Below are 8,725 nucleotides of genomic sequence, written 5' to 3'. Positions count from 1 at the left end.
AAGTAGTATAATAATCCAGTCTTCTTTCTTTAAAAAAAAGTGAGCTACTTTAAAATCAATGCATGCAATATAAACTTGCTGAGCCAAATAGCTTACCTCTGTACAATGCCAAAATGAATATACTGTTCTTCCAAAAGTTTAAAGTTCTTTGCTATGTTGTAGCATGAACTCTTGTAAGAGGAGTGTGTCTTATTACAAGTTCTCAGAGAGCTAAAGCCTGCAAGGTTTGAATGCTGCTGGCTCCAGGAGCAGCTAACAGCTTTTATATGTCACAGTTTGCAACATCCAGAAAGGGCAGTCTTTCTTAGGGTCTCTCCTAGCCAAAATCAAAGGGGAGGGTTTTTGGATAGAAAAGAGAGAAAAAAAAACAGTGATTGGGTGGCAACTTTTTTATGTGGGTGGTGTGGAAATTGAGTCACACCCACAGCATACAAAGTGCAAACCATAAAAGACAAACCTCCTTTTTTTTATTATTTAACTTCTTTCCCCTAGGCTTCCACCTTTTCTGTGAGTGGTTAATTTTTTTCTCTTTTAATGTTTTGTAGGTCCTAGTTCTCATGAAAGAAAGAAAGAAAGAAAGGGCGAGAGAGAGAGAGAGAAAGAGAGAGAGAGAGAGAGAGAGAGAGAGAGAGAGAGAGAAAGAGAGAGAGAGAGAGAGAGAGAGAGAGAAAGAAAGAAAGAGGAAGACAGACAGAGACAGAGAGAAACAGACACAGACAGAAAGAAAGGAAGGAAGGACAGAAAAAAGAAAGAAAGAGAAATAGAGAGAAAGAAAGAAAGAAAGAAAGAAAGAAAGAAAACAGGAAAGAAAAACTGGGCTCTTGAAAATGCAAATGGACGAGTAACAAACAGAATACATCATTTTTTAGAGACATAGTAAATAACAGGACTGAAAAAAGCAAGCTGACATTAAATCAAGAGATCAGCTCACACAGTTAATCTGGGTGGCCACAAATATGATTCCAAAGGGATGCCAGGCAAATCAGTAGTAGTCAAATGATATGATATTACAGTAAGAGAGGCTCAAGTGATTGTACTGTTTCCATGTGCCGTTAGTTCTGTAATTTATGTATTATTTTCCTTTTCTCTTATTTCACCTCCCCTGCCATTGCCTTCTTTCTGTAGCAGAATAAAGTCTTAAAAGTACCTGCATTTTACCTGCTGCATGTGAGCACAAGCTTACAGCAAATGACAGCAGCCAGGATAACATCTGTTTCAGGTTTAGAAGCATATAGAAGAAAGTTTAAGCAGAGAATAGCTGAGCTTCCCAGGAAGAATATTGGATGGCATAAAACCAAGAATTCAACAGCAGTTTCAACAGCTACCAAATGTCAGAAGTACCTGGTTAGGAATATGCTGTTGGAGCCAAAGCACTGTTAGGAAAAGCAAGAACCAAGCATGCAAATATTTGCATCTAAATGCGAAGTCTAAAAAAATGTGACATGCTATGCTTTTGTTAACATTTGGAGTCAGTAGCAATAGGTATCCTGGAAAACACACATTGCTCAGGTTAGAAATAGAGTTAATGGAGAGTGCATTATTTGTTCAGTTGCTAATGGGATTGTCATCTGCAGGTCTCAGCAGGAGAGGCCCGAAGTGAGTCTGCAATCATCAGGAATGATGACCATGACGTACACTGTACTGGGAACCAAGTGTCCTAGGATATATTCCCGGTTGGTCACTAACAGTATGTGTGGCCTAATGCATGCCATTAACTCTTCATTGATGCATTAAAACAGAGGGGAAAAGGTCTGCTCTGTGGTGAGACAGACTTTATCAGATCCCTTAAGAGGACAATAAGGTGATGGAAATGCTTCTGATGTTAACATAGAGAGGTGAGACACATACTCGGTCATAGTCCGTATTCAATTCAACCTTTGCCATCATTTGAGGAATATTGAGCTTCTAAATAAAGTGAAAGCATGTGTAGGAGTGCTCCAGTTGCAATACTGAAAGCATTAGAGAGGGATTAATTAACACAGTAACATTGAAAAGGCAAGAGCATGTTGGAGCAAGAATAACAGGAAACATCAGAGCAACTGGAGAGAAGACACGTGTTTGCTTGCAGCTGTTAAGTGGAGCTGTCCAGCTAGGGTCTCAAGACTTTGGAAAGTATGTAGTGTGCCTTGACTGAATCTCAAGGATGTGGTATTAAAGATTCCTCAATTAAATAAAATAGATGAGATACACTTCGTTCTAGGTTCCCTTCATTTTTTTTTCTTTTTTAAGAAATGTGTGACATTGCAGGTTCATTTGTACTTTCCACATATCTCATCTGCACAACATAAAGAGAACTAAAGAGCCCTTTAGTAAGTACAATCTTCTCATGCTTCAGAGTAGCTGAGTTCTTTCATAGAATCAACTCATAAAAAACTCATAAAAATCAAACCATTACATTCAAGATTACCCTCTTGTCATGTATACAAAGAGGTATTATATACGTTTTGCAGTTTGGCTTGGAGGAACTTCCACACAGATGAACAATACAAGCCTTGTAAAATATGTCCAAACCATAAATGGATTTTTTTCTAAGAAGGAATGGAAAGATGGAGAAGGAGAAACAAAAAAAAAGAATTTTTTTAGATAGAACTAAATAGATCACCTCTTTGAGTCAAATTACATAAAGGCAAAGATGGTAGTTGTTTAAACCTGAAACCCTGAGGCATGTCAATGATTTCAAATATCTTTCAACACACATGGATTAAATTGTGGATTGTCAAACTATTAAGGAAACCCACAAGGCTATGGAATCATAGGAGAAAAGACCTGTGTGGGGCGAGTTAAGAATTCTCCTTCCAAGCAGACCTTCTTGCCAGAAGTATTTGAAATGATTTGGAAGTAATTTTCACTTAAAAAATACTTGCAAAATTAAGAGGCATGCATCCAAGCTGTCAGTAAAAAAGCTATTAATGAACAACTAACAATGAAATGATTCTTTATGAGAGCTCTTCTTGAAAAAGACCATTGACATGTTTTGAAGCATTGAAGGATCTGCTTTCCAACAAAGACAGAAATGGAATGAGATTGCATTGCTGAGAAAAAAATACATATACAACTGGCAGTATATTGAAACTGGCAAGAAAACCACTGAAATTTTAAAATGAAAATTGAATACATTATTAGCATCTCAGAATGGCACACCTGCTTAAGCAACAATTCTTCAAGGTTGCGTGTGTGTGTGTGTGTGTGTGTGTGTGTGTGTAACTTGACACTTTTCAAAATATCTTCCATTAACATCAGCTTACTAGAATTACAGAATATCAGGTATTATCCAAGAATCTTCCATTTTTTAGGATCTTCATCTACTTCATAGGATATTAAAGTCTGCAGAGTAATATGTAAAACACTTTATTTGCAGAGACATAGAAAAAATAATCTATTATATCATGCCCATTGAATTAGTATGGCAAAAGTCTATGCATGTGACAACATTTCTTGTTGCCTATAAAGAAAATATAGACAGACAAAAACACCTTTGAAGAGGAAAACACAAGTCAACCTCTACTTTATAAGGAAAAGGTGATGACCCAGGAGAGTGTCTACATCCGGCATCTTACAAAGAAATGATTCATTAGTGACCTGAACCTTTAAAAAATACTGTATAAACTCTGCTCATTATTTAATTTGTATGAATTGCTCACATGAATATTGAGACAATAGAATAAAGCAGTTCTGAAAGTGCTTCTAAACTGTACCATGACATGAATAGAAACCATCATTTTTCCCCTAAGGCCTCAGCCATCCCTTATCTTTCACTTTCTCTCACTTTGTTTCATGGGAACTATCTTTCATTTTGTATGCAGAATTTCTTACCAATATACTCCTTTTGTCTGTTATCATTATCATAATTACATAACGTGATCATAGTATCTTGTTTTCTAGTATGATTATCTTGTAGCTATTTCTGACTTGAGTGTCTCTCGTCTCATTCAGTTTGTCATCCACTCTGATTTCAGTCACTAAATTCTGATATGATGACTGAATATAGTTGTCTGACTGAATAAAGGACTACTCACAGCTGGTAAAGCATTTCTGCACTGTATGTTCCTACTGAAAGGGAAGCCTAGATGGCCTGACATTTAATTAGAAATAATGATCAATTCCTGTGTCATCTGAGTATTATCAGAAGACATAGGGTGTGAGTTGATTGCTGAATGGACAAATTATGTATGTATGGGCATCATAAAAATTGTCTGGGGCCCACATCAAACAGAAAGATGAAGAGCAACAGTGCATTTCTCCTTCTGTGCTTGGACATCAGAACAACAGGTTCTCCAGTCCTTGGATTTTGAGACTCACAGCAGCATTTACTCAAGTCTATGCTTTCATACTTCCAATCGAGGACTGAGAGTTGTAACACCTGGGCCCTGAGATAATCAACTAATTTACCTTTCAAACATAACTTTCTATAACTATCCCTTTCTATTTCTGTACCCCACTGTACCTTCTGCTAAACTACCCAAAACCATTCCTTTTTACCCTGTTAACTTTTCTCAATTAATAGACTATATGTGAGTTTCTTTTTTTTTTTGGCCAGTCCTGGGCTTGAGCTCAGGGCATGAACCTTGTCCTTGGACTTTCTCAAAGCTAGAGCTCTACCACTTGAGCCTCAGCACCACTTCCAGCTTTTTTCTATTATATGGTACCAAGGGATTGAACCCGGGTCTTCGTGCATGCTAGGCAAGCACTCTACAATTAGGCCAAACTCCCGGCCCCATATGTGAGCTTCTTGTCTCAAATGATGTAATCATTCTCAATTCTTTTTCTAGTAAAACAATTGCAAAAATGGTATGATAACATCACATTAATTATGTGTGTATTAATGTCCCCTTAATGTAAGTTTCTTTCTTTTTCTTCTTTTTTTTTCCCAGTCCTGGGCTTGGACTCAGAGCCTGAGCACTGTCCCCGAATTTTCTCAAGGCTAGGGCTCTACCACTTGAGCCTCAGCACCACTTCTGGCTTTTTGCTATGTATGTGGGACCGAGGAATCGAACCCGGGTCTTCATGCATGCTAGGCAGGCACTCTACCACTAGGCAAAACTCCCAGCTCCCTTATTTCTTTATTAGTTGCAAATCTCAGTACCTACAGCAAGCTATCAACATGTACTTCTGACTTTTACTGGTATTTTTCCATTAGTCTAGCCATTAATAATCATTACTGAATCCAGGAGAGTTATAGGAAATAATTTAATGAAAGGTAAGATCTTTTAAAACATGATTTAAAAAAGCATAGAAAAACATTTTTAAACTTTGAGCCACCTTCTGTATAATTAATAGTATATATTTATATGCTTCTGAGATATAACTGTAACATAATATGATGTTATATCAACACTTAGAATATTATCTATTAAAATGCATTTTATACTTTTTTGTGGGTCATGGTGCTTGAACTTGACCCAGGTGCTGTCCCTGCATTCTTCAGCTCAAGGCTACTGCCCTACCCCTGGGCCTGGGCATTGTCCCAGAGCTCTTCAGCTCAAGGCTACCGTCCTATGTTTGAGACAAGCCCCACTTCCCTTTTTCTAGAGGTTAATCCCAATTAAGAGTCTCAGGTCCTTTTGTGCCCAGGCAGGCTTTGAAGCTTGATCCTCAGATGTCAGCCTCCAGAGTAGCTAGAATTATAGGTGTGAGCCACCGCACCCAGCTTTATTTTATACTTTTTTTAAGCAAATGTGTAATTATAATGTGAAATATCAAAGTGCTGCAATTTCTAAATATTTGAGACATTCAATGAAATATCATGTTATAAATCATACTTTTCATTATATTACCTATATTGTAAAACTAGATTCAAGAATCTGCTAGCTCAAATTGAAAGGACCTCCAGGATATTGAAACAAAAGCCATATAATGAATGATTGTTGTCCTTAATGTACTATGTTGTCTCTCATCTCCTTTGCTGTCCCTTGGTTATCTCATATTGTTATAGTATCTCACTTTGTTATCTGATATATTGAATTTATTTGTATTTGGATATTTGAAATTTGATAGGGAAGGGGGGAAAACCAAGACGGGTCGGGGGTGTGGGGGGGGAGAGGGAAATGGGTACCAAGACATGTGAAAGGGTATCAATGTATGTGAATTAATGCACCTTCTATCTGGCAAATATCATGTAACCCTTTTACTAATTACAATAAAAAAATAAATAAAAAATAAAAAAAAGAATCTGCTAGCTCATTATTGCCTTTCCTTTCAATTGATTTTGTAGAAAACTAGGAACTAAATATCACAAAAATAATGCCTATAAAATTATCCCAACTTTTATCCATTTGGTTTTTTTTCTGTCAGTAAAACCTCATTTAGGTTTTTTACACTGAAGCAACTTTAAAAATTAATACTTAGAGCCAGGTGCTGGCATATATTTATATTTATACATTATAATATATGCATATATATTCCCAGTTAAGTATGCTACTAAAACAATCATAATATAAAATATTATGGGACAATTGTTCAAAAATATTAATTGAAGAGTGAAAAAATCATTTTATCAAAAATAATGCCTATAATCCTATTTACTCAGGAGACTGAGATCTGAAGATCCCAGTTTGCAACCAGCCTAGGCAAGAAAGTCTGAGAGACTCTTATCTCCAATTAATTACCCAAAAAGCTAGAAGTAGGAATGTAGCTCAAGTACTAGAGTGCCAGCACTATAAACAAAAGCTAAGAGACAATGCCCAGAGAAGTCTCTGAGTTCAAGCCCCAGTACCTGCACACACACACACACACACACACACACACACACACACACACACACACACTACGATGGTGGTAGATGTACAATTAGTGCACATCTTTCTAGTTCCCTAGAGAGGAGCCAGTCTAGACCATAATAGAAACACCAACAGCTTCATCATGATGGTTTCAAAAACTATAATAGATTACACAATAATTTTAAGACCTTTCTGTTATGTTTATAAAATATTATAAGAGAATAAATATGTAATGGTGGAGCATCAGTTACTGTGCTAAGGATGTGTATATAGACATACTAACAGAAACAACAAGCAGTTATACCCTGAAGATTTGATAATAGATAGCAAGCCCAAAGTTCTACTCTACCTTAGAATAAAACCATTGCTAGGGAAAAAAATTCAGCACATTAATGATACAAGGGCAGGAAATTTATTTATTTACTGCTGCCAAAAATATATCAAAATAAATATCAACAAGGTATCTATGCAGTGGTCAAGCAGAGAAATGTTTAACACACTTACTCATGGAATCATTTCAGTCTTTGCCTATAGTAGGTAACCAAAAGATGTTTGTTAAATTTGATAAATAAACAAACGCCATATCAGCATAGCCCTTTTTCTAATCTAAGACCTGGGCACATAGCCAAAATAAACTTGGCCTCTTCAAAAACCATCTGTACTCTGGCCAGAGTCATCAATTCTCTCCACTCCTTTCACTACGAAGACAGACTGGACAAACTTTGTGGGAAAATTTAGAAAAGAACATGTGAGATGATGGCGTTCATGTGCCTCACGCCACCAGGCTGATTATATATCTCCACATTCATCGCTTGTCATTCCCAAAGACCATGATTAGAGATGTGCAAATAACTCTCTATTTTGAATGGCAACTGGAGGAGTATTAATGTCCTGTGAAATGTGCCATTCTAAATGTTGGGTAGTAATCTTCTCTGGTAATCAGCATTTAAAAGAAATTTTGTTGAATACCACTAGCCCTATGAGTTGATATTTTGAAAATAATGAAGGCAGGACGATGACTAAGTGTTTTAACAAATCCCTTCTGTCACTGTAGATCCTAGGGAGGGGCAGAATCTGCATGTTGACTTCTGCATTAGTGCTATGCCTATGGCACAAAATGTGAACTAAGAAAGGAATAATTTTTGCTAATTGTTTTACTAATTCCACGTATATTATTAAATATGCTGTTAAGAATATCCTTCAGGGTTTCCAAAAGATGTCTCAGTATGAAGGCTTTATTCCTATACATAATAGAAAGGATTCTGTATCTTCTGAGAAGTTAGTATATTTTTTTCCCTCATGACCATCACAAACCTGGTGGTAGGTGGTTGTCTTTTCTTTTCCACTATAGCCGCTATAATGTCTTCCACTGACTCTAGGTTTACAGTCTACATGTCCTTCTGGTTTTATGTCCTTCATCGAATTATGTTGTGACTGGCCATGATTTAAAATTATTGCTTTTCCTTTCATATTGTACTTGTTCATTTTTGTATTACAAAGTGTTCTTTTTCATAACAAATAGTGACAAACGATAATAGCAATCTTGGCATTCTGACACTTTCTCCATAAGAATTAAACTACTTTCATGACCAGCATAACTCATACTCTATAAGAAAGTTTCTACACCTCCCTATTTTACTGTTACAGGAAATCCCTGAGGTTTAGATTATGCAATGTACTCAAGGTTGTAAATCTTGAATAAACTTGAGCAAGGATATAACCCTGTATCTTCCTGAGGGCAAAGATGAATATCTTCACTGTCATAGTAACCATAAATTTGAACAAAGTGAGATATATACAAATAATCACTCAGCAATTATTAGAGTCTAACTTGATTTTCATCCATCTGTGAGATCTAAATGAAACAACTGATAAAATAATAATGGCAAAATCTATCAGTTTCTGTCCTTAGGGGAACTGTGCATTAGTTGTAAAAATGAACATAGACAGTAAACTATTAAAGTATAAAAAGTCATTTAGAGCCAGCTATCAGTGGCTCAAATGTGTAA

The sequence above is a fragment of the Megascapheus bottae genome, chromosome 9 (genome assembly GCF_031878675.1).
Source record: "Megascapheus bottae isolate mThoBot1 chromosome 9, mThoBot2.hap1, whole genome shotgun sequence".
NCBI lineage: Eukaryota > Metazoa > Chordata > Mammalia > Rodentia > Geomyidae > Megascapheus > Megascapheus bottae.
Note: the sequence above shows the minus strand (reverse complement) of the source record.